Source organism: Danio rerio, chromosome 17 (assembly GCF_049306965.1).
Source record: "Danio rerio strain Tuebingen ecotype United States chromosome 17, GRCz12tu, whole genome shotgun sequence".
In the NCBI taxonomy this organism is placed as follows: domain Eukaryota; kingdom Metazoa; phylum Chordata; class Actinopteri; order Cypriniformes; family Danionidae; genus Danio; species Danio rerio.
In genome coordinates, this window is record NC_133192.1 from 34,806,337 (window position 1) to 34,834,045 (window position 27,709).

The 27,709-nt window shown below is 38.4% G+C and overlaps 1 long non-coding RNA gene across 2 annotated transcripts; it reads left to right on the top strand.

The window, feature by feature from the left end:
- Nucleotides 1-1,779: 1,779 nt before the first annotated feature.
- Nucleotides 1,780-27,576, top strand: LOC141378617 (uncharacterized). 2 transcript variants are annotated; one of them, XR_012393501.1, is made up of 11 exons: nt 1,780-1,897; nt 8,836-9,094; nt 9,903-9,983; nt 14,188-14,353; nt 17,320-17,473; nt 17,732-19,444; nt 19,533-19,835; nt 20,757-20,910; nt 21,172-21,584; nt 23,701-23,983; nt 26,923-27,576. It is a non-coding gene; the product is annotated as an uncharacterized lncRNA (long non-coding RNA). The 2 variants fall into 2 exon arrangements; XR_012393502.1 differs by lacking the exons at nt 1,780-1,897; nt 8,836-9,094; nt 9,903-9,983; ... (1 more) ...; nt 23,701-23,983; nt 26,923-27,576 and having other exon boundaries at nt 17,365-17,473; nt 17,732-17,857; nt 21,172-21,402.
- Nucleotides 27,577-27,709: the final 133 nt, after the last annotated feature.

Genomic DNA, 27,709 nt, shown 5'->3' on the forward strand with positions numbered 1-27,709 from the left:
TAATCAGCCCTTATCAGATGTATTTTTAAAGACTTTGTTTTACATTTAGAAACATGACAGCCCATCTTGTTGTTTTCTTGCCAAAATGTGTCCTGCTGCAGGGAGTGATAATGCGCTCTACGCCACTGTTTGCTTATTCGATAGAGTGGATCAGTGTGTGTGAATCAGCACTTCAAACACACAGAGATAATCAGACATGTACACACACACAGTCAGAACCATCACTCCACACTGCCAAACAGCAAAGTCTGCCATAAACTGTCAAAGTTTTACACACTTTTAGAAATAAAGCTGTATCTTCTCAAAAAGATGCACGTACCTAAAATGTCTGTATTTTTAACATTGAAGATACATACAGTATTAGTAACTGAAATGTACACTATAGGTCAAACGTTTGGCATCGGTGTGTGTGTGTATGTGTGTGTCTGTGTGTGCGTGCGTGCGTGAGTGTATGTGTGTGTATGTGACTGCAATACACACTCATTCACACACATACACTACGGTCAATTTAGCCTACTCAATTCACCTATACCGCATAAATAGAACATGCAAACTCCACAAAGAAACACCAACTGACGCAGCCGAGGCTTGAACCGGCGACCTTCTTGATGTGAGGCGACAGCACTACCTACTGTGCCACTGCGTCGCCCTACGTTAAATTATATAATAATAATTATATTCCTAATTTATTTAATTATTACTAAAAAATTTATTCCTGGGATTCCAGTCCATAATTAGTCCATAATATTCAAAATATGGTAATTATCTTTTCTATTATGAGCAATTAATATGAGCAGTTGTTATACAGATTCTTATAATTATGTAAATGTTATTCTGTGAAATATTATATTTTAAGGATTTTTTTATGAAAACAAAGTTAAAAATAACAGTTTTTGAAGAAAAGATATATATTTTTAAAATGTCTTTATTTTACTAACTCTAAAATGAATCCTTGATGAACTGAAGTAAATACTTTTACTTTCATTGTATCACATTTTACAAAAAATATGAAGCAGCCCAACAATTTTTAACAATGACAACAACAACACCAACACAATAATAATATTAATATTCATAATAATAATAATAATAACAATAATAATAATAATAATAATAATAATAATAATAATAATAATAATAATTGAGCAACAGACATAATAAATAAATAAATAAATAAATAAATAAATAAATAAATAAATAAATAAATATATAAATAAATAATTAATTAAATAAATAAATAAATAAATAAATAAATAAATAAATAAATAAATAAATAAATAAACATCTTTCCGCTTCCAAACATTTGGCCAATATAACATTTATCTACTGTTACAGTATCTATACTATATTAGACTATATCTATATTAACTGTCTAAAATGTGTAACTTTTGAATAGACATCACCACACTGATAGCATTTGTATCTTTAGCACCATCCGAGAGTACTCAACCAGACCAGACAAACAAGACACAATGATCTGTTTCTTAGGAATCGCATTGGCATTCCTCCACTGGTCTGTATTAGTTAGTAGCGGGGCAGGTGATAAAGTTAAAGTTGAAGGTGAAGGCAGGTAGTAACCCGTGCTCTCTGTCTGACTTTGGCATTTAGTGCTGCTTCTAAACTGTGTCTTGTTTTGACAGATAGGCGCAAAATTAGCACTTGACCTATCTGATGTGACATTCCACCCCACCCTTTCCCTTACGCACGGCACAGGCGCTTTATGAGGGTGGTATCCTTCTCTCTCCACAGGCCTTTATTTCTGAAAGAAAAGAGGGGATGAGAGAGAAGAGCAGAAGGGGGAGAGGTTGATGTTGTGTGGGTGTTCGCTTCGGCACACACAGCACATGTCTCCCCCTGCCGGTCAAGGCACAACACTGAGGAAACCTTTCGACAATAGGTGTGTATTTAGAGCAAACACTATTTAAAATCGTAAGTAAAGCTTGAGATTCGCATTATTTAGTGTAAGAGCCGATTTGGGTAACTGTAAGTTAAATGTGTTAGGCTTTAAAATACTTCTGAATGTCTTGTGTCGATTGATATTGCAGACTGTTGTTTATTGTCATGTTAATTTATTTGGTTAAATGTCATGGTCATTAATATATTCGTTTGTAGCAGTAATTGTATTACTGTTCACTACACTTTGTCAGTTACTTATCTTAAGGAGGTACATAATAAAAGATGCTATAAATAAGATTAACTAAAGTGTAAAACTTTTTTGTTGTAAAAAATCTTGAGATTTCTGTAATTGTGTTTTAAATTTGTCATACATTTATTGTAATTTCCACTTAATTTTTCAGACACTACTTTATTAATCCTTAGTTTGTAATTAGCACAGTTTATGTGCTAGTCAGTGTCTTTATATCTTGCATTCTTGTTTAACATGACTGTCTTTTTAATATTTTTTCTGTCACTATCTAATTTTAATTTTATAGTTGTTTTACTGATTAACTAATTTAAAGTAGCTGTTTACACGCCATAATGTAATTTAGCTAAAATAAGACGCATTAAATATGTAAGACATAAAATGTATTAAATAATATATTTAGAATTTTCAGTTCTTATTGACTTCTGTTGTAATTGTGTTAATACAGTGAAAGCTTGTGGGAACTAAAACCAAAAGAGATAATAAAACAAAACATATATATTACTGTACATCTTAATTTCTTCTTTAATTTCTAAAAATATGACTTTATTTCTTGCAATTTATTGGAGTCAGAATTATTACTCCCCCCAAACAAAATAAGTGAATAAAACTATAATTGCTTAAAGGAAAATGCTATTTCTATAAATATGTACCTAAATATACGTTTGATTAATTTAAAATGTTACTTGCACATTTTTTTATAAAACCTCCAAGCAAATCCCAAGCTAAAATTCTTTTTATAACTTTTTTTTTAAGTACACTCAAAAATCATTAAAATATATGTAATTAATCTAACCAAAATTATTTTAGATTCGGATTATCAATATGATAGGATGCAGTTCCTAAATTTTGGTAACACTTTGTTTAACTATTTACTATTCCACGTACTTGCTAATGTAAAAGCAAAAAAAAAAAAAAAAAAGCATACTTAAATGCAACTAACACTTGTTTAAAACTGAACCATATGTAAATACATGTAGTTAATTGATATTATACAGTATTTAAATGTGTTACAAGGACACCATAAAATAGAGTCATTTTCTAATCTCGTCCCATATGAATTTGACATTTTGAAGTCTTAATACTGATTTAAATGACCAAATCTTTCTCATAAATTTGTCTAACACACCTGGTATGACTCAAAATACTGAATGTTACACTAAATTTGTGACTGTATACCTAAAAATCATTGTTCATTGTACTTCATGTGCATTTAATAATATAACAAGATAACATGTTGATTCTAATAATCTAGTGCACTGACCAAAAATTATGTCTGCAAAATTATTGCACACAATTAATATGGGCTGAATTTAAACTAATTAAATTCAGTATTGTTCAACTTAGTTTGTTTGTTTAAATCCTGACCAGAAAAATAGTATACAACCAACTTTAAAAAAAGCTTTGATAAATCCAAGGAATCATCTTTGAATCGTTTTTTTTTTTCAGTGTAGCACATGGCAAAATTGATATTAGCTAAAATAAAATTGTTATCTAATGTTATTAAATGAAATATACAGGCTCACATTAATATGAACTGAAAAGGAAGGAGTGAGTTTTGGATGCTCATGTTGGCATCATGTGACAGTATTAATACTGCATACATTAGTTGGAAAGGATCTTCATAATGCAGTGAATGATTGAATGCCCGTGGTCTGAGAAGCAAACGCTTGTCATTTCCTGGGTTATGTGGGAGATTAGTGCTCTAACTGCTGTTTCAGCCTTGTAGTACTTTTCCCCCTTGACCTCAGATGTCTTAGTAAGACTCTGCCATATGTCTGAGTGTCTTTATTAAATGCTCCCACAATTTGAACATGCTTTACAGCTTAAGGCCAGCCATATTTTTTTTAAATCGTGCTTTCAACTTAATAAAATGACATACGTTTAGCCGTCACTGCAATCTCCTTAGCTCGACTTGAAGATTTTTGTAAGCGTCTCTGACCAGCGAAACAACGTCATTTCATCACTGCAAGCAATACCAAAAGTGCTTCTTTTAGATGATTGGAAAATCCATTGTCTCCATGTCTCGTGATTAAACTAGTTTTAGTGAAATTAGAACAATGTAGACTTGCCCTCGCACTAAGATTCTTCTTCATTTTACTGAGAAATTTGATCAAAGAAAAAGCACAGGCGGAGGATTTGAAAAATCTGAGTGACAATATTCATTTGCAGAGATGATCGGAGAATACCTCGCTCGATTTAGATAAAGTAGTTGATGTGTAATCTCTGCTGGAATCAGGACGAGCATCTTAACCAACAGAGACCCGCTGGAAAATCACTGTAGAAAGGGTGTAATGCAGGTTTGAGGAAGCACAAGTGTGAGAGGATGTGCTCGCAGAAATGCATATTAGAAAACACAGTCTTTCTGCTTTTCAGACACGTTGACACTTATTTCATAAGATTGTTGCACCTCAGAATAACATTATAACAGCTTTGTTTTTTTAACTGTGACAAATGACAGTGTATTACAAGATCTTACAATCTTTTTTTTATTATATTTTGAAAACTTTGTTTATAATAATTGTAATTTTGCAACAAGTTTGGAGTTACGACTGTCACACAATATTGTTTGAAACTTTCACATACTGTTACACTGCATTAGCACTGTCGCCTTACAGCAAGAGAGTTGCTGGTTGAAGTACTGGCTGGGCCAGTTAACATTTCTGTGTGGAGTTTGCTTGTTCTTCCCAGGTTTGCATGGGTTTCCTCCACAGTTTAAAGACATGTCGATATAGGTGAATTGCATAAACAAAATTGTTTGGGTGTGTGTATTGGTGTTTCCCAGTGCCGGATTGCAGCTAGAAGAGCATCTGCTGCATAAAGCATATGCAGAGTAATTATTAGTTCAGCCACAAGAAGATTGGTCAGAAGAGAAATGGTCATGCCCACTGAGCTTGGTTTCTCTCTAGGTTCTTTGCCTTCACTTTTGTGAATGGTGAAGTTTGTTCCTCGCCATTGGCGCCACTGGCTTGCTTGGCTTGGACTTGTTGAGCTGCACATTGATGGATTTGCTTTTCAGTGTTTGGACTTCCAGTAATGAAATTTAACCACACTGGACTGAACTAACCTGAACTTCAACTCTGAAAACTGGACTGACACAGTTTCTATTTATTAGAACTTCTATGTGAAACTGCTTTGACATAATTTACATTGTAAAAGTGCCATTGAAATAAACATGAATTGAATTCAATTCTGCTGTGGCTACCCCTGATAAAACCTGAGACTAACCAAAGGATAGTGAGAGAGTGAGTCCAATTTAGTATCTTTGTTTGTCATTAATTGCAAATAGCAAAACTCAGTATAACTCCTGATATCTAGGACAACTCCAACTTTTAGATTTTTACAATTACACCAACCGCGCAATTGTGCTGCTTTAGTGGGGTCTGAAAGTGCTATTTATTGAAAATGTATTTCAAAGTGCAAGCTTTAGAAGACAAGGTCATTAACATCTCTGTGTAAACTACAAAAAATATATGTCATATATACGTACAGTATGTATTATGTGTTCAGCCTAAAGGCATGTACCACTTTAGAGGAAAGTTTATTTGGGTTTATTTGGGTATTTTTGTAATTACAGGATTACTTTTAATCTCACAATATATTAGAATGGCGACGCAGTGGCGCAGTAGGTAGTGCTGTCGCCTCACAGCAAGAAGGTCGCTGGTTTGAGCCCTGGCTGAGTTTGCATGTTCTCCCTGCGTTCGCGTGGGTTTCCTCCGGGTGCTTCAGTTTCCCCACAGTCCAAAGACATGTAGTACAGGTGAATTGGGTAAGCTAAATTGTAAGTAGTGTATGAGTGTGAATGAGTGTGTGTAGATGTTTCCCAAAGATGGGTTAAAGCTGTGTGCTGGATAAGTTGGTGGTTCATTCTGATGTGGCGACTCCGGATTAATAAAGGGACTAAGCCGAAAAGAAAATGAATGAATGAATGAATATATTAGAATAATAGGCTACTTTATATCTTGCAATGTGACTAATGTGAATTAAATCTTCATAAATCACAATTGCAATTTTGTAACTCAAAATGTGACTTGCCTAAATTTCACAGTTGTCACTTTGCTGGATATAAAGTTCTTTTCAATCCCACAATTGCACCTTTTGAACTCATAGGGCTCTATTTTAATGATCTAGGTGCAAAGTCTAAAGTGCACAGCGCAAAAGCATTAAGGGCATGTCTGAATTCACTTTTGCTATTTTAAGGACAGGAAAACGGTTTGCACTCGGCACATGGTCTGACAGGGTTGTGCTTATTCTCTTAGGGCCCTATCATACACCGGGCGCAATGTGGCGCAAGGCGCGGTGCAATAGTCTTTTGCTACTTTCAGCTCGGCGCAAGGGTCATTTTGAGGTGTTGCGCCACACTGTTTAAATAGCAAATGCATTTGCGCTCAAATGTGCGCCCATAGGCATTCTGGTCTAAAAATGTAGGCGTGTTTTGGCACGTTGCTATTTTGAGAAACTATAAATAGTCTGTTCTTTAGACCAGAACAAAGTAAGATTATTGTCTGGCTTGCACACTACACACAAGATGTAGAGCAATACACAAATATCTTTACATATGAAAAAGATATAATATATTAAGGATATATATATATATATATATATATATATATATATATATATATATATATATATATATATAATAAGGATATATATATACTGTATGATATAAATATAAATGATTAAAATATTACAAAACATATTAATTTCTAGCCTACATGAATTTAAAAAAAACACTGCCTTACTTTCTTCATCTCAGGAGGCTTTTTCAGTTCATTCAATTTGCTTTTGTATCATGTTATTATTATTAGCTGTATTATTTATTATATACATATTTATATTTGTTTTATTAAAAAACAAGCTTAGATTTGTCCACCTGTCAGGTTTTAGACCATATGGGGCATAGCAGGTGTATTTGGAAATAACTCAGTATTTTGACCACACTTTGTTTTTATTGTTCATTTATTCGTTTGCTGGAAATTAGAACTGAATTTAGAAATCGTTTTGAAACAAATCTTTGCGCTTAACAATTATTTATAGGCTGATTGATGTCTGTGTGGTAAGGTTTCCCTATCTACGAGAGCAAAAGCGAAAGTGAACTAACTTTACGTCATGTTAATAGCAAATGCGCTTATGGCGCGACACAGCTGGTTCTTAAAGGTAATGGGAGATGAGACTCTGATTGGTTTATTCTCAAAACACACCTATAACCCATTAAAAAAATAAACTCAACCCTTTTAGACCATGTGCCACGGCGCAAAGCAGAATTTTCCATCTTTAAATTAGCAAAAATGCGTTCTGACATGCCCTGAAAGCGTTTAAGCCCTGCATTTTGCGCTCTGCGCATGGACCATCAAAATAGAGCCCTTAATGAGTTATGGGTGTGTTTTGAGCATAACTGCATTAAACCAATCTGAGTCTCATCTCCCATTGCCTTTAAGAATTCACTGCATTCATGCCATGGCACATTTGCTATTTAAATGGCGGACTTTGTAAGTGAAAAACTAAACGATTCACTTGCGAGAAAACAGTTAAACAGACCATCTGCAGCGCGTGGATAAAGAATGAACCTCCTCCATTTGGCGTCTTTACCTTTACTCTTTACTCCTTCACTCCTTTGTATGCACTCCACTGAAGACATCCATCAGCCTACATAATTAATTTATTTGGTAAGCGCAAAGATTTGTTTCAAAACTATTCATAAATTCAGTTCTAATTTCCAGCGAACGAATAAATGATTAATAATAACAAGGTGTTGTCAAAAAACTGAGTTAGATCCAAACACACTTCCCATTCTTATGCCCCATATGGTCCAAAACCAGACAGGTGGACAAATCTAAGCTTGTTTTTATTAAAACAAATATAAATGTGCATATAATAATTACTACAAATAATAATAATAACATTATACAAAAGCAAATTGGCATGAATAAACTTTAAAAAAGCCCCCTGAAATGAAGAAGACATGAAGGCTGTGGTTTTTATATTTATGTAGACAATAATACTTTTTGTAACATTTTAATGTCTAAATTCTTTTTATTTGTAAAGATATTTGTGTATTGCTGTACATCCTGTGTGTATCAAGCAATGTGTACGCGTTTAGGTGCACAACTGATGCACTCTGTGCTGGACTTTATTTCATTATTGCGCAGTGTATTTTTGTTCCTTAAAATAGCAACGCACAACAATGCACCTTAACACAACTCCTTTCTAGACCCCTTTTGTGAGTCCACAAAGCAGCGCAAATGGATTTACTATTTAAAGTTATGCAAAATGGAAAAATTAGGGTTGTGCTGGGCTGAAAGTAGCAAGACATCTTGCAAACACATCTTGCACCTTATTGCACCAGGTGTATGATAGGGCCCATAATAGTTGACAATAATGCTTAATCTGACTTTAAATCTTGCAGTCATGTGACTTCAAATTCACTAAAGCAACTTTGTAACTGGTAATGGGACTATATCTTGCAATTATAACTTTACAAGTAGCAGTGCGGCTTTAAATTGAGTAATTGCTACAACTCTGATTTTATATCTTTTTTTTTATTAAGCTTTATCTTACAAACTCAGAGATTTCACTGTGAACTCATTCAATTTTCATTCAATTCCACCCAAATTATACGATCTTGGTTATTCTATTCACAGTTTGGTCATTTTGTAGCTTCAATTGCATCTATTTTCATTTTTCCCCAGGAATTTCAGAAACATCTGCGACAAAGTTGATAATCCCCCCCAAAAAATGACAGAAAACTACCAAGCTGTGGAGGAACAATCTCTAAGCAACAACATTTTTCCTCTGGAAAGTAGAGCGGCGAGGACAGAGCCCAGGTTCAGCAGGAGCCAGGCAACTGTGAGGTCGGAGAGGTGCATTATTTAGTGGGACAGAAGGAGTTGGCGGGCTGGAGGAGCGAGCGTGTGTTCACAGGACAGGAGGAGAGATGCGGGTGGAGGGGTGAGTGTCTCAGGTGCGAGTCAGAAGTTTCAGCTCAGCGGCTCTCTGATCAGCCAACAAGCACATCACGCCGCGTTAGCACTGGGTAGGTGAACAGACTGTCGCATCGTGTAAAGGAACGGACACTGTTTCCTGTGGTTCTAATGCCAGAACTGAGTGGGGTGCAGAGAGAGAGGGAGTAAAAGAGATAGATGGAGAGAGAGAGGGGAGTTCAGCATGAGCAGACAGATGGAAATTACCCTGGCAAGGTATCAGAGAGAAGCTGCAACAAAGACCTTTGTTTAGTTGCTTTAGAATCCCATGTTTTTGCGCAAACCATAAGATGACGGCCATGCATATTCATTCGCTCATTTGCATGCAAACTTCTGCTCCTGTCCAGATTAGCATGACATTTTTTTAAAATGCTGTTTCATGTGGCGAGGACTACCTTAGGCAGTCTCGGGCATCTTTTCAATTAAGCAAGCTACAAAAGTCCTTCTTTTCAACAAAAGACTCTTATGTCTGAACGCCGCGTATGCGTTAGCCTGTTTGGGTAATGTGGACATTTGAATGCGCTGCTTGTAAGTGAGCACGACTATGCAGTCGTATCAGAAGAACGATGTTGCGCTTTTTACTCTAAACCAATCTTCTTGCCTCCAGGGTTGTGCAATGTAAAGGCAGGCCCAGTGTACATGGCAAAACACAACAAGCTATTTCACACTACCAATTAGCAATTGTAACATGCTGGCTCTCAAAGCCCCATTAAAATCGCCTGTGGCGTAGGGTACGTCCTCCGTTTTAATAGCTTCTGAAACCCTTTCTGTTGCAGTAGAATGAGCCATTGAAAGTGCGAACAGCAGAAAGATGGACTGGATGTTGCGGCGTTCTGCAGCGTACACTTGGACATCTGGTCAGTGGGACATTTGAGAGCAAGGCTGGACCACAGAAGCAGGACACCTAGACTTCTGTCCAAAGTCAAACGAGTACTCTGAGAGGCTTAATAGGAGGGTTTAAATGGCTGACTTCACTCTAATATGGGCTGCTTTGTCAAGTACTGAGAGTCGGAAGTTGGTGACATTAGAGGAAATTAAACTGGCAAATGAACAAGACATTGTACGCAGTCATTTTAACCATTTACTGTGGCATGACTAAAAACACCTTATGTTGTCTGCATGCGAGGTGTAATTGTAATTTCATTGTAAACTTATTTATTTGACTATCATTTCATTTATTGGAGATGAGGGTTTGCCACCATTTACTGCTTACAAAGATAATCCTTATTAATATTAATAATATTAATAATAATAATAATAATAATAAAAGGGGGAGGCAGTGGCGCAGTAGGTAGTGCTGTCGCCTCACAGCAAGAAGGTCGCTGGGTCGCTGGTTCGAACCATACTGCATAAAAGGCACATAACCATTTTAAAAAGTCAGATGTAAATGTCACTAAACTTTTTCTCTTTTAGGTAAGTTAGTATTACCATATTTGTTTCTGTTATGCTTAATAACAGAATAATGAGAGAGAGGTTTTTTGAGAAATGTTATAACTTTTCTTAAAAGTCAATAGTTTACATACAATAAGATTAGTATGCCTATGAAAAAGCTCAGATGATGGTGTCAAGGTTTTGGAAGTTTCTGATTGGCTAGTTGACAACATTTGAGTTAATTTGAGGCACAGCTGTAGAGTCGTATTTAAGCAAAACCTTAAACACACTGCTTCCTTGTGTGACACTATGGAAAAATCAACAAGCCAGAATCAACAAAAAAGCCAGATTACAATTTGCTAAATTAAAATGGGAAAAATAATAATTTTTGAAGACATGTCCTGTGGTCTGATGGAACTAAGATTGAACTGTTTGGCCATAATGACCACTGTTACAGTACATTTGGAGGACAAAGAGGGAAGCTCACATCAAAGCAACATCTCAAGACATCAGCCAGGAAATTACAACTTGGCCACAAATGGGTCTTCCAAATGGACCATGACCCCAAGCATACTGCCAAATTAGTTAAAATGTGCTTTAAGGACAACAGAGTGAATGTTTTGGAGTGGACATCACAAACCCCTGAACTCAATCCTGAGTGGGCAGAGTTGAAAAAGCTTGTGCAAGCAAGACAGCCTACAAATCTGACTAAGTTGCAATAGTTCTGTCAGAAAGAATGGGCCAAAAATCCAGCAAACTATTGCGAGAAGCTTGTGGAAGGATACCCTAAACATTTGACCATAATTATACTGCAAGTTTAAAAGCAAAACTAAAAAAATTCCAAGGAAATGTATGTAAACTTTTGACTGTCTAGAAATTAATTAAAAATTCTCTAAAATTCTCCGTGCAAATAATTAAGGTAATCTTGACGGTCCTAAAATAGTAAACGTTTAGTATGATTTACCATCAGACATTTTTTTAAAAAATGGTTATTTTCCTTTTTTTTAGAGTGAATGTAAACTTATGGTTTATATATATATATATATATATAATTCATCCCACCACTACATTTATAATAGTTCAAATTCACAAAAGTGTTCCTCTTTTTTTAGGTCATGGATAAAAACATCAGACATTTTAAATGATATATTTACTGCTAAACTCGAAATGTCCTGTCTCATTTCAGAGCTCTTACTAACTACTTTAAATTTACCATTAAGTAAATTGTGGGTATCCACCTGTATTTGTGAGTCACTGAATCTGTTCATACCCTGTGTTTAAATACAGATATTTTGGATGAGTGAAAGGAAGTGATAAACAAGCTCTAACACATAATGTACGCTCAGTCCACAGTTATTGAATAAAAACCTAGGTGACATCATCTAGCAAATGTTTGTGAATGCTTAATGTGCTCGACTGATGGGGGAAAAAAAGGTGTGAGGAGCTTTTGATTTCTCGCTTTCTGCTGCTCCATTTCACTGCATTTTTTTTCAATACACACTTCTTGCTACACTACAAAAATATGATCACAGACAAGTGTCCATCTTAAAACAAAAAACAAAACACACACGCACATACACGTAAGAAAAATATACACTGTTTTCTCCATGCATATCCAGCAGAAGTGAACTGTAATTATTCCTTTGTAGCTAAAAACAGTATCATTAAGAATAATGGCATCATTAAGTACTAGAAGCTATTACTGTGGGTGAATTTGCTGCATTGATAATGAGGCTTCAGACAGGAAATTAAGATACTAATTATGGGATAAAACGCCTACTCAGTTAATTGGAAGCAAAGAGCGAAGTGAAAAGAAAAGCATTTGCACAGAAAGGGAAAAACTGTACAAGATAAGATCTTGACCTTTTCGAGCATGGAGTAATGGTACAGTACAGATCACAGCCTGTGATTCAGTTCTGCTGCACAGCATCACTCAGGTCATGCTTTAAAACTGAACAATATGCTGTCCTCAACAAGACTGTCTTATTTACCACTCAGAGAACACAAGGTAAAGAATCCCCTATTAAATGCTTTACTGTAGCTCAAACAGTAAAGTACATCACTCGTAATATCATGACTAAGGATATCAAGAACTGGGGCCAGTTGCATAAACATAGCAACAGTGTTTAAGAACAAGTTTGACCAACAAGCAGTTAGCAAATGGCTAATCAATCTTGCTTTTTGGATTTAAAGTAGAGGGGTCAACCTTTATTTGACTGACTTTTTAAGACTGGGGTAAGAGGTTTATACAGCTGTCTCCTAAACAAATGTGTACCCTACCCTGTAAACAAGTTTATCCAGTAAAGCATGGTGCTAGCAACACCAAATCTGATTTCCAGGGAAATGTGTTCCTGCATGCTAAAGTAAGCTTTGAATAAAAGTATCAAATATATACATTTAAATGCATAAATGTATATATATAAAAATTGCTTTATATACTTATTCCATGTTTGTAATCTTGTTGTGGATGATTAGGTGGTTTATTTTATTCATTGTAGTTCTTTTGAAATTACTTCTTTGCTAACATTACATGCTGAAACATGTTATCTAACAACCAAATGATTGTTATTTGTAGCTTGTAGCTTCAGAACCCCCTTAATCCTTCATGGCATAGATTCAACAAGGTACTGGAAATATTCCTCAGAGATTTTGATCCATATTGACATGATAGCATCGCGCAGATTTGTCGGCTGCACATCTATGATGCAAATCTCCTGTTCCACCACATCCCAATGGTGCTCTATTGGAGATCCAGTGACTGTGGAGGCTGTTTGAGTACAGTGTACTCATTCATGCGCTTTCTGACATTGCTTGCTATCCTGCTGGAAGTATCCATTAGAAGATGGGAACTCTGTGACCATAAAGGGATGGACATGGTCAGTAACAATACTCTGGTAGGCTGTGGCATTGACAAGATGCTTAATCAGTACTAATGGACCCAAAGAGTGGCAAGAAAATATCCCCCACACAATTACACCACCACTGGCCTGAATCGTTGATTTAAGGCAGGATGAATCCATGCTTCTATGTTGTTGATGTCAAATTCTGACCCTACCATCGGAATGTCGCAACATAAATCGAAACTCATTAGACCAGCCAAAGTTTTCCAATCTTCTATTGCTCAATTTTGGTGTGCCTGTGAGAATTGTAGCCTCAATTTCCTATAGCTAACAGGAGTGGCACTCGGTGTGGTCTTCTGCTGCTGTAGCCCATCCACCTCAAGGTTGAACGTGTTTTGCATTCAAAGATGCTCTTCTGCCTATCTCAGTTTTAACTATTGTTTAATTGAGTTACTGTTGCCTTTCTATCAGCTTGAATCAGTCTGGTCAGTCTCCTCTGACCCTAGAGATGGTTGTGCGTAAATATCCCAGATCAGCAGATTCTGAAATACTCAGACCAGCCCGTGTGGCACCAACAACCATGTCACATTTAAAGTCACTTAAATCATTTTATTCCTTATTCTGATGCTCGGTTTGAACTGCAGCAGATCGTCTTGACCATGTCTACATGCCTAAATGCATTGAGTTGCTGTCATGTGATTGACTAATTAGAAATTTGCATTGCACGTGCTGTTGGACAGGTATACCTTATAAAGTGGCCTATGAGTGTATATAGGATGGTTGCACTTCTGGTGACTGAAGTTTGCATGCAACTCAACGGCAATCTATCCCCGATTTTGTTTCCTGACAGAATTCATACTCTCTAATCTCAATACTACTAAAAATGTTGTTTGTTGGAACTTGGAATCGATAGCCATAAGGACAACACTTTGGGACACCAGAGTTTTAAGTTCCAGCTAACGGACCTTTCCTGATTCTACCCCTCCTTCTTTCCACCTTGCTTCTTGGCTATACAGGTAAGTCCTGAAGGGGACCAGCACAATATCTAACACATGGTTTCAACTACAGTTTGTGAGACAATTGTCATTCAGTTGTGATTTCTGGCAAGAGGAGAATGAGTCCAGAGGGCCCGGAAAAAAATAGCAGCACACCTGCTCATACCTCAAAAAAGGTAAAAATTGCTAAATAGAAAGTAAATAAGGCAAATGAAAATGGCAGTGTACCTCAGTTACTCTTTGGAGGACCTGAACCAGTCCTATTTTCTCTCTCATTTAGCTTTGAGTCAGTTTTTATATTGTCTTATTTCAAAAATGACAAATGCAAAATTAAAGTTGTTAAAGCAGATATCCTGATGGGCAGTGTTCCGACATACAATGTGGTTCCGCTTCCTGAGTTAAAGTCCTGTCTATCTTTCTTTACTTCGTATCATTTTAAGTACTACTAAACTGTCCTATCACAATAAGTCATTCAAGAGTTCCCACTTAGATATGCTTGGCATTTAAAGCAGGTTTGGCATGCTGTCCCGGCAGAGAACCCTAAGCTCGGAGATATTTGAGCCCAGGGCTCCCACCTGGTCAATAAGCACATCAGGGGATCCGAGATTAGGTAGGTCTCGATAGATTCCCCTTTAGAAAAAAGGGGGGAAAGGAGAAGATGGGGTGGAAGGGGGGATTCTTCCAAAATGAAGATAGAGCAGTAAGGAGAAAATGATCCATTTATAATAAGCAGGAATCACTCTGATTGGATTTTTACTAATTACGGATGAGTGGCCAGCAGTGCTCAATTAGTTTATGAAACTTCACTTATATCAAATCAAATTTCAAAAAATTTGGAACTGAGTGCGTCATGGATAGCATTCAGACGCATAATGTCGCTTCAGGTGACCCAAGCTTGATTTTTTCTAATCTTGTCGCCCTCTTTCTCTATTTTGCATTCTGTCAGATACTATGCTGACCTATTTGAATAAAGGCAAAATGCCAAATAAAAAAAAAAAATTAGAGCCAATAGCCTTGAGGCACTGCTCCGACATGAAATGTAGTTGCACTTTGGGGGGCCTGAGTTTGTGTTCTAGCTTGAGGATTTTTACCGATGTCACCGGTGTCTCTCTCTCCCACATTACCTCCTGTTATATCATTTAGCATTCTATACCTAAAAAAGTTCAAAATCAAAACACATTAAATTAATTTTCAATCATTTACTTAATTTTGATTTGCAGTTAGGTTTAAAGATTGCAGCAATTTATTATGAATTACATGACAAGCTCAGCACTGTAAAGGACTTTAATAAAGGAATTCTGTCTGTATGTCATCTGTGCATATTTTTGCTATCCAGAAGGACGTGTTCCATTGACAATATCTCCAAAAACCAATGACAGGTCTTCAATTCCCATCTGTGCCCCAGCCTCTTTAAGGTGTCAGACGCTTCAAGCAATTGTCACTGCCCAAGACGGAGAACTCTTAACCTCACCTGCTATGCCTCCTCTCTTCTTCTGTGTCACTCAAGAGAGGTGTCCAGTGGTGACACATGCCAGAGGGCATCAGTGTTCTACTTAGACTTTATTTTTTGCTTCTGTCAAATACTCAAGAATGTCCTAACAGTCGACAGCTCCAAAGATTAGATTTATGCAGTGTCCCATATTACAAATGACTGTAGTAAACAGATAGACTCCTTTTGTATCTTATTCTTCAGGAAATACAGCTTTCAGTTAATTTGTTCAGCACTTTGTGATTATCAGAATAAATGTATCAGTCACTCGATTTGATTTTAAGGCTTTAATTATCAATTTTGTAAAAAGAAATCTGCAATAAATAAAAATAGTTTTCACTGTTCCAAACTCGCCCCAGACCCATGCAAAACATGGCATGTGAAATGGAATGTAAAAAAACAAAATGAGAGAAGGTCAGCCAGGAATTCAAATGGAAGACATTTGCAGTTCCAACAAGACCGGGAGTGTGAGCGCACATCTGAACCTCAGTCCTTGCTGGAATAATTGCGGGAGCACATCTGGTGCACTTTGAAAATGAATTGGCCCAGCACTGCTATGATAATGACTGCACGGTAGTCTAATAAGTTAGGGAATGCTGCGTTCCAAATGTCACCCTGGGTCGGTCCAGCACTTACTTAGTTCATTTACTTGCACAGAGTTTGGTTCCAGCTCCCTTTGCTACCAACTCCATTCCCTATTGCATTTGTTTTGCTATTAAATGTAGCAAAAACACTTATTTGTGTGACTTTTCACCCTAAAAAAATGATGTGGCAATAGACATTTCATATTAAATAAAAACTACAGTAACTGTTTTCTAGTTACAGCATAACTATTCATGTACTATGGAGAAACATTAAATAACAACATGTAATTACCTTAGGCTTAGGGTTATAATGCAGATTAGATTTAGGTTAGTTGCATGTAATTGGGCAGTATTATTGTAGGTACATGGAACTTGTGCAACAAGGACAACTTAAAGTTAAGTCTTACATTGTTTAAAGTTAAATTTATACCTGTGATTCATGATCTTAATTTTACCAATAATTGCAACATGATCTTTAAATAATATAACATGCTTATTTTGCAACCCAGGCTAATCCGGATTACATACCCCAATATACATTTCTGGAGAGAGCAAAATACATCCCAGGATCTACTTTTTTTTTTTTTTTTTTTTTTTTTGCATTTTGTTTTTGTAAGTCCACCAGAGGCTGCTGTGTATGCTTTTTCAGATCTCAAATTTCTCTTGCCTGCTGTTCTCACGTAAATCCACCACGGGCCGCTGTCGGCTGACTGACTCCCCCACCCTCCCCCTTCCCTAAACCCAACCAATAGTATTTTAAAAAGCACAGATTGACCTGCCCACTCACTTCCCCAAACCCAACCGCAGTGTTTTAAAAAGCAGTCCAGAAAAAGAAAAGCCTCATGATTTTTACCACATTTTTAGATTTTACCACATTCTCACCCTGTTATTTACTTGTTTGTTTTATTTTTTAGCTCATGTTTTTGTCTTACCTGCTTTCTGGATCCGTTTTCATCCAGACTCGAACCCTGTTGTCACAGTCAACTACGCACTGCTTCTCAAATCAGCCAATATAGGTGTCGAGCTACTGAACGAACTGGTACCAGCAGTTAAGCCATCCATATAGAGGTAAGCAGTCAGTTGATAGCATTTTGGCTACATTTTCAGAATGAGCATATGTTGTTATTTTGTATTCAAGAAACACATTTTATTAATCTCAATGTGGTGCACACATTAAAAAAAAATTATGGATGAACCCTCTTTAGTGTAGCCCAATAAGTAGACTATGTATCAAAAACAAAAAGGGCTGACGGCGACCCTGCTTAAACAGTTACACATCCACAATTTGCTTCTAATCAACCATACATTCCTTTACATCTCTTTCAGAGCGACTGGGCCAGTGCAGAGGGTTCTATTTTCACTCAAGGCCTACAGTGAGGGCTCATTTTGGCTGTTGATCTGCAGTGGCCTGGTTACGCCGTGGTGGATGCCCTAAAGGCAGCTCCAGTCCCAGTGAGTCCCACCAGTACACTGCGCTTTACTTGCAATGCTTGGCAAGCATCTTCAGCTCACTCATTATCTCATCCACTGATGTATGTATTCTTGCAAGAAATCTTGTCAGGCTGTTACTCGCCATCCAATTAGACAGCTCATCTGCTCTTGCTCACCAAGCAGAAATGCTTGACAAGGCCCACGTGCTTGTAAGCGAGATTGTCTGTGTTTGCGCGTGTGTGCTAATAACGACCTGCGGCTCCACCTGCTGTAGGGAGCAGTAGCCCTGTGTCACAACGCCTTTTCTCTACAACATCTGGCTGAGCCCAAGGCGTCGGGAGAAGAGAGCAACAGAGCGGAATAAGGAGAAAGAGGGTCCCCTCATAGCCCTGCACAGGCCTGGGCAAGAACCCCTTCTGTCAGATAGCGCTGCCATTGATGTGCCATTCCCCTTGTTGCCTCCTCGTTAGTCCATGCAGTAAATTAATACAATTAAGCACAGTTTTCTCCAGGCCCACGTGGGTATTGTTCTGAGTGTGTGTTCAGTGAAACCTCAATCCCCCAAGCTCATGTGTTTTACAAGGAGAGAGGATGGGGGATAAGGTTAGCTGAGGAGGCCAGCCGTTCGCTTTCAATGTGACACAGATGCGTTCATTTGTAAGATGAGCATTAAGTGCTCGCTAATTTATCTACGTTCGGGTACATCTGGCAGACATCAAGCAAGGTAAATTAAACAGCAAAGTTGCACTCGCAAACTTAGCAAAATGCTCACGCTTCGCCTCATGCGAAATTGTCCACCGGTGAGCTGAATGAGCTGCCGTTATAGATGGAATTTTCACCTTGACCTTCTCTTGCCACTTTAGGAGTCGTTCAGGAGCCACATGACAGTCGAGGGCATGATGTTGTGTTATCGGCGTGTAAATCTGGCTACGGGAACTTTGTCTACAGTGCTTTGTAAGACGCGCAACCGAATCAATGAGGAATGACAGCACCTGAGCCTTTTTTCCCCCCAATCCAGTCGATATCGTTGGCCGCCACTCCCTGGGTACTTAGCAGATGTAAACTATCCCACGGTCAGGCTCACGCTAGCCTTAACCTTCATTTGCTCAGTGTGTATTTAAGTGTGTCTTTTTCACCCCGCCAAGAGCTATGGAAAGCGATAGCAGTCAACAAAAGACACAAACAGTGTGAAGCACTTAAAACAAGCGCTCCTTTCCAGGCGTGCACTACTTCCCCTTTGGCTAAAAGCTGCCAGGATACTGGAAGTACCAGGAGAAAGTGGTGTAAATAAAAGCCACCCCCTGAAGCCTGCAGCTTGGATCATACTGTGTCAGCTCTCTCCAAGTATAATAGAGGTGGAAACCCAACAGCAGCCGAGACCATGATGCCAAATAAAGTGCTTTCTGAACAAACAAGGCGCGTAGAAGCCCCAAAACAGGGGCTCGTTTAATTCGGTTAAACCGCCACGGCGTATCGTGAGGTCCTCGGAGACGATGTTCCTGTGCGGTGGCTAAACGTTGTCGGGTCTCGCGGTTGGGGAGGATGGTCTTTTTTGTCCCCGCCACCCCCTCTCCGCTGCTTCCTCTGCCCCTGACAGAGAACAAAAAGGTCAGTTGTACCCTCGGCTGCCTTTGGAGCACGCTGCGCGCCGTGTTTATCAAGCACGCTAATCTATTCTTGTTACTCTCCACTTCAGAGGCAGGCACTCATCTGCGCCCTCCCTCCGCCCCAGCCTCCACCGGTCCCCCAGAGGCGGCGCTGATGGCATCTGGCCGGCGTCCAGCCAGCGCGGGAAAGATGGCACGGAGCTGCCATTAAAATCAATTACATGGGTCAATGTTTTTATTAGAGGATTTCTACTCAAACTAAGTCATCAGGATGGCAACGCGACTGCTGTTTCCCCCAATCGCAAGGCCCCTCCTCACCCCACGACCTTTCTGTACCCACTACTAAAGATTCGCTAAAGTGAAGGCAGGAGGAGGATCTGAGGCCATCGAAGGTTGTGTTTTTTTTTTCTTTTGTTGTCATCTATGTTATGCTGTGACTATAAAGCAGTGTGTGCCGATGTCATTAGCATGTCTGGACTAGCGCTTCTGTCTTAAAGATACCATCCCTCCTTGAGGATAAAGAATATGATTGTCCCTTTCGCTTGCCCTTGTGCATTGGTAGATTATATTTTGAACATGTAAACAAGTGTTTACCTTCAGGTAAAACATGATATATCAAACACCATTAAATAAACCACGCACAAAGTGTTATTAGAGCAGCAGCAAGGCCTTGAATTAAATGTTTTACTGTTATTATAGCAACAACTGTTTTTTTTTTCCTCTTCTTTTTCACATAAGGATGTTGAAAGGCAATTACTCGCCACAGAGTTTCAAGAGGGTTTGCGATCACCTTCCTATTGTTCTTGACGCATTCACAGAAGCTCGCACACACACATACGTGCTTGGTAGGTGTGAATCCAAAGAGGCGCTTTGACCAAAAGAACACTCATGGACTATTGTGGTCTGTCTCTCTTATGTTCCTGTCCCTGAAGTACTTTTGTTGAGCAGGGACAGGCAACGTCACTACCAGTGCCTGGATTCAAACCACAATTATTTATCTCTTATGTGCATATCCATACAGTGCAATCCACAAAAAAGATCAACTAGACATGTTCTTCCACACCGATGTGATATAATTGCTCTGTTATTCGTTTCCTTTCAGCCCACTGTGGAGTTGTTCAATTTGCAGTCTGGAAGATAATTAGCATTTAGGCGAAAAATAGGGGGCTTTAGTTTAGGAGTAAAATGAGGTCTATGATAGGCATTACTAGAAGAGATTTTCTATGATATAATTTACACAGGCAGGTGATTTTTGAAGCTGTTGTGGTTTTTATGCTGACTTCTTTCCAACTTTGCATTTCTTTTCATTAAAGCCATGTACCATCACAATTCGTACGGAACCTCTGAATCAAATTCAAGACTCTGTTCTCCGAGTCGCATCTGGATACTTGTTAAGAAGAGGAGCAAAAGTGAACACTTTAGGAATTGGGTTTTTGTTAAAACCAACAAACATATATATTTAAACATGTAAGTATTGGCATGTTTTGTCTTAAACAGCATATTGTGTCTAAATGTAAATGCTTGTCATTGTAGATTGCCTTCAGTTGTGACACCTTTTAATGGTTGCAAAAATACAAATGAAAGATTTATTCTCTGCTCTTCAATAAATAACTTTAGTAACTTTATTTCATTCATTAATTCCAATTTCCTTCGGCTTAGTCCCTTTATTCATCAGAGGTTGACTAAGCAAAATTAACTGCCAACTTATCCAGCATATTTTTTACACAGCGGATGCCCTTTCAACTGCAACCCAGTACTGGGAAACATCTGGGAAGGACCCGGAGAAAACACACAAAAACAAGGGAGAACATGCAAACTCCACACAGAAATGCCAACTGACCCAGCTGGGACTTGAACCAACGACCTCCTTGCTGTGAGGAGACCAGTGAGCCACCTACTGTAGTCACCAACTTTCTTTAAGTTATACAGTAGAAAATAATGAAACCAGATTTGTTAAGTGAATTTGCATATGCCAATGTTGTCTATCCTTTGAGAATGCAACAAATCATGCGACCCCCAGTGCTGGGAAACACAAACACTCAGTCACTATGGCCAATTTATATTATCCAACTCATCTATATCCCAGTGTCTTTGTACTGTGGAAGAAACCGGAGCACCTGAAGCAAACCCATGCAAACGAGGTAAGAACATGCAAACTCCACTCTGAAAGGCATCATGGCTTAGCATGGACTCTAACCAGAGACCCATTTGTTGTAATGTTGTGTGAATAATTAGCTTTCCAGATTGACATAGACTTGACAATGCATTGATACTATTTTTTTACCAAAATAATACATTTTAGTTCAGGTACAGTTGGTACATTCTGCCATTTCTTGCTGAGATCTTGTGTTGCTCAAACTGGAGACCCAAATTCTAGGATGAGGTCAAGGAGGTAAATAAATGGCCCTATACGGGTCTTCCAAAGTCATTGGGGCCAACAGCCGGGGGTTCAGGAGTGTCCCTTTTCCCTGTGGAGATCACCCCTCCTGTGCTCTGCAGAAGGCCATGCTTCAAACAGACCCACTCAGAGCCCTGACCTTTGAGAGGGAGTGAGTGAGAGCAAAAAGAGAGCACAGGAAGTTGTGAAAGATGGGCTAATATGTGAAGAGAGGGAGAGAGGATGGACGAAAGTGAGAAAGGAGGTTAACACCATGTGAGATTTCGCAGCAGTGACAAAATTTGTCAATAACTCAACATGATAACTCTACATTCTTCCCTGAGGCGCTGGTAATGGAAGTTTCGAAAGGAAATAAATTCAGAAGAGTCTGATCTGCAGACTCACTGACAGCCAAGCTAAACAGAACTTCCTTCACAAGTGTAGTATATAGATGACTTGTTTAATCATTTATGTAATCACTTGTATACATTATACAGTATTTTTAGTACTTTTGTATCTCATTTAAATAGTTTATGATCACTGTTTCATCTTATCATACATTTTTTATGAAGTTTTTTTATGCTAACGGAAGTTCAGGAGGAGCCCGATTAGTCAGGTCAGTCAATTATCACGTGTATATAAGTAGCGGTCTTTGCACTGTTTCAGGTTTAATTTCTTTTTTTAGTGTTCAATCAATAAGATATGGCTATAACAATGACTTCACAAGTTAAAATTATTAATGCGTACTATTGTTATTAGTAGCTATTATTAGCGAGGCAGTGGCGCAGTAGGTAATGCTGTCGCCTTACAGCATGAAGGTCGCTGGGTCACTGGTTCGAACCTCGGCTCAGTTGGCGTTTCTGTGTGGAGTTTGTATGTTCTCCCTGCCTTCGCGTGGGTTTCCTCCGGGTGCTTTGGTTTCCCCCACAGTCCAAAGACATGTGGTACAGGTGAATTGTGTAGGCTAAATTGTCTGTAGTGTATGAGTGTGTGTGTGGATATTTCCCAGAGATGGGTTGCGGCTGGAAGGGCATCCGCTGTGTAAAAACTTGCTGGATAAGTTGGTGGTTCATTCTGCTGTGGCGACCCCGGACTAATAAAGGGACTAAGCGGACAAGAAAATAAATGAATTAATTAATTATTATTAGTAGTAGTGTTATTATTCATTCATTTTCTTTTCGGCTTAGTCCCTTTATTAATCGGGTCGCCACAGTAGAATGAATCGCCAACTTATCCAGCATATGTTTTACGCAGCGGATGCCCTTCCAGCTCCATTCCATCGCTGGGAATTACCCATACACACTCATTTACACACATACACTGCAGCTAATTTAGCTCACCCAACGAACATACAGCATGTCTTTAGACCTGTGGGGGAAAACCGGAGCACCCTGAGGAAACCCACACAAACACAGGGAGAACATGCAAACTCCACACAGAAATGCCAATTGACCCAGCCGAGGCTCAAACCAGTGACCCTTATGCTGTGAGGCGATTGTGCTACCCACTGCGCCACCGCGTCACCTGTTTGGGATCTACAGTTCTAAAGTTAACAGATGTAGAGGAATTAAACATGTAAACTTGTTTAATGCAGTCAATTAATTTACGAATGGCAGTTGCTTACAAAATATTGAATCAACTTTTGAGAAATAACTACTGAAGTCATTCAATATTTTCTTGTTTTAGATTGCATCTTCATTTTTGGACCAAGTAAAATTAAGTCGTTCCTTCGGTCTTCTTGAAAACCTGACCAACAGTCTCCATCCTTGTCCAGCTCCAGTCTTTCCCCCAGTCCGTCAGCCTGCTTACAGCATATGCGACTTTCTCCGCATCTGGCCCCTGACCTGCTCTGTCTCTCTTTTTTTGACTCTTCTAAACAGGTGTTGGCTAAATGATTATAAATTGGTGGCTGAGTAAACATTCATCGTGGATCCATGCAGGGCCCGGGCTAATATAATTAGAACCCAAACATCAGGACAGTGAGGCCTCCCCATCTGTCCATTTTGTCCTCCGCCATGCAACTTTAAGGAAAAACGGATGAAGCGATGTAGAAAAAAGATGAGCACCCGTCCCCTGTCGCCCTCTGCCAAGGCATTGAACAGCACGCTCGATTTGTGAGATGTGGCAGCTGGCCTATACCTGCGAGCATCTTGAGGAAGGACGGTAATTGTCTGGAAGAGTGTGTTCGTGAATGTGTGTGTGTATGTGTGTTTCCAGAGGATGGGCAAGGAGATGGCAGGTTCCTATGGGATGAGGAGGAGATCTGTCTCAAGGACACGCAGAGCTCATCTCTCTAGCTCACTCTCCGTTTATCCCTCACTTTCCTCCCTCATCTCAACCTCACCTTGCACGCATTAAATTACACTCTGTCAAAAACTTATTTTGGGCCCCGTTTCCCAAAAGCGCTTGACTCCGTAAGTCACTTTCACAACATCAGGGAATATAATTCAAACCCATCAAGCCAATTTCAAAGATTTACTCGCTTAACTGTTTGGGTAAGGGCAATAAAAACAGGTCATTGATAAAAATTAAGTTGAAAATAAAAGCTTAGATTTGGTGGAAAGGTTTAGCGGTAGACCAGCTTAAAATAATTTAAACCATCCTGGTGTGATTCTGTGAGTGAGTTTTGGCAGGCTATGACTACATCTTGTAAAAGCAACTAAAACCACTACAAAAAATATTAATAATCAAACAAATGTAAAAGTGTTTATCCATTTTCCTTATTATTTTTTTTTTTATCACCTTATTATCCCTTTTACCTAAGAGGGGAAAATCTGGAAACTGGAAAGCAAGACAAAAACATGCAATTAATAATGGGTTTGCAGTGTTGCTTTTATACAGGGGTAGCAGCAGAACTTGATTAAAGGCAGAAATGTTCATTATTAATTGATTAATTTATTCAATATATGCTCATTCTGAAATGTAGCCCTATATACATTTCTGGAGATAGCGAATTATGTAGCCAGAAGTACATATAGTTGTATTTCATCTTAAAAAAAACAATGATGGGGCGGTATGATGCCTTTCCTTTTCACGCTTACCAGCTGACTCCTTTTCTCTGTGTGGACCATTTTTCTGCTGCTATGAGCTCACCTTGTTCGTTGGAGGACTTGAGATGCAGGGAGGAGTTGACCACAATGGTGGGGTTCAATCGGTGCTTTTTAAAACACTATTGGTTGGGTGTAGGGAAGGAGAAGGGTGGGTCAGTCGATTGGTCAGTCATACAGTCAGTCAGTCGACAGTGGCCTCTGGTGGGTTTACACAGGAACAGCAGGCACAAATGGCACTTGTTAGAGAAATTTGAGATCTGAAAAAGTGTACACATTAACCTCTGGTGGATTCGCGAAAACAAAAACGCACTTCCTGGGACGTATTTGGCGCTCTCCAGAAATGTTTATATTAGAACGTTTTCAGAATGAGCCCGGGTTGTACTCATTAACAATAATTTTAAGAAAAAATTGTAAAAATAGACAGCAACACACCAATAATGAAATAAAAAAAAAAAATACTGCATTGGTACCTTAAACAAGCAGTACTGTTATCAGATAAGTGTAAGAAAAGCAATCAGTCTAAAATCCTTCTCAGTCTCATCGTCTTTTATAAGGTTTTATCTAGTATAATGTTCTTATCTGCTTCCAAGGTAAAGCATGTCCTCCAAGAAGTGTTGCATTCTGACAGGAAGAATGCAGCACAATACCAAATATTGTGGATGGCTCATTGTTCAATTTCTGTTAACGAATTAGAAACTGTATATCAACAGCAATCTACAAAAAAAGTAATTCATTGTCATCCATATTTATCCATGTAAATATGTTAACCATGTAAACATGCAATGACATGAGATTCAATAAAATAATGATTTATTTTTTATAGTACTAAGTTGTCACACTAAACATAATAAGACACAATAAATTCACACTTTGCTAGATAATAATACTTTGTAAATTAACTACCAAATTTAATAATACTCTGTAAAAAACTGGTTCTACCAGACGAAGATATTGTTGTGGAAAGGAAATGAGGATATATACTGTATAGCTGTGTCAATCATGAGCATGTGCTCCTCTTGAAATAATTTTCTTGAAATTAAACTTAATTTGATGCAGTATACTTTTGTTTCCTCTGATTATCGAAAATCCCTCGTCAAGAGAATTTATTTATTAATGCAACTGTTTCTGTCCTGTTTCACTAAATGTCTGTGACCCTAAATTCTTTCAGGGTAACACTTTTATTTTATTTTTTAATAAAATAAAAAAGTAATATGCTTATATCAAACTAACTAAAAAGGGATTTCAGCTGCTAAGTAGTTAAAGTCATCCAATTAAAATAACTGTTTGTATATGCCATTCAATTAAAATTAATTAATGTGCATGCTTTCCCAGAGATGGGTTGTGTAAAAACGTGCTGGATAAGTTGGTGGTTCATTCCACTGTGGCAACCCCGGATTAATAAAGGGACTAAGCCTAAAAGAAAACGAATGAATGAATAATCTGCATGTGTATGTCATTCATTTATTAATTTTATCATTTATTAATTATCTTACTGGTTTACATGGTTACAATCCTGTGTTTATGACTTGTATAGTCTTATGTGTATGTGTATGTGTATGTGTATAGTTGAGTGATGTCTGTACTATATAACTTATGTCTTATGTGTATAGTTAAGTATCTTATAGTATATGTTAGTTTTGCAAGGTTTTTTTTAATTGCTCTCATGTCTAGTGTTGGGTTTGTATTCATGATTAATTTATGTAGCACCATTGTCCTGCAAGACATGACATTTCGTTACTCTCTATGTCCACAATTAGCAGAATGACAATAAAGCTTGACGACTTGATCAGATGTAAAAGCATTTTAAAATTAAGTAATGCTTTTAGCAATGTATGTTATCCTTATATTTTCAGCTTTCGAATGTAAGAAATAATTCATTGACAGCTTACAAATATATTATTTTACACAAGTATTGTTGAAGTTTTTGTAAACAGTTACAATTTTGAAGCTTTACCTACAACTTCTTCTAAAGTTATTTTCATTATCTCTATAAATTTATTATACCCACTATTTTGGTCCCACTCTCTTTTTCACTCTCTCGCTCACTCACAGCAGAAGAAGCTCTTCTGCACTGCTGCGTCTTCCTCCGAAACACTCAGGCAGAAAAAAGTTGGGAAATGAACACCAGTCTGACCAGCGGAGGCCTGAAGCTCTGCCATCTGCCACCATGCCTGAGTCGCGGCGGCGGCCACCTTCAGAACATATGCATCAAAGCCCTGGGTGAGTGGACTGAAGGAGTCCCGCAGAAAGCCAGCAGAAGTCCCGCCGCAGGCCTAAGGACCGAAACCAGGCAGAAGAGGAGCCGACGGCCATCTTTGCCATCGCTTTCCTCCAGTTAGGCCCACCAAGGTCATGCCGGTGAGGGCCCGCCAGCAGAGGAGGAAGAGGGTTTGGCAGAGACCCGTTCTGTCCCTCTCTGTGTCTGTCAGGGCCTCAGGCACTCGCCTTAACAAAAAGCTCACAGAGGGGAAAAACACTGCCACTCTTTTATCCGTCGTTCTCCTGCTCCTGCGAACAGAATGGCGGAGGAGGTGCCATGACAGCAGTGGCCGCATTCGTTTCAATTACAAAGGCGTTTGGCTATTTGTTCTTCAAGAGGGAGAGTTCAGCCAAAACATTTTGATTTTGTTTTTATTTACTCGGCCTCATGTTGTTTCAAATCTGAATGTGTTTTTCATGGAGCAAAATAAAGAGATTTTTTTGACAAATCTTCACATGGCTATTTTGCATACAGTGATAGTTCACAGTGGCCATGTTTGCCAAAGAGTGAAAAGCTGCGTCCCAAATGGGACACTATACACTATGCACTTATGCACTATGTACTTATGCACTTATGTCC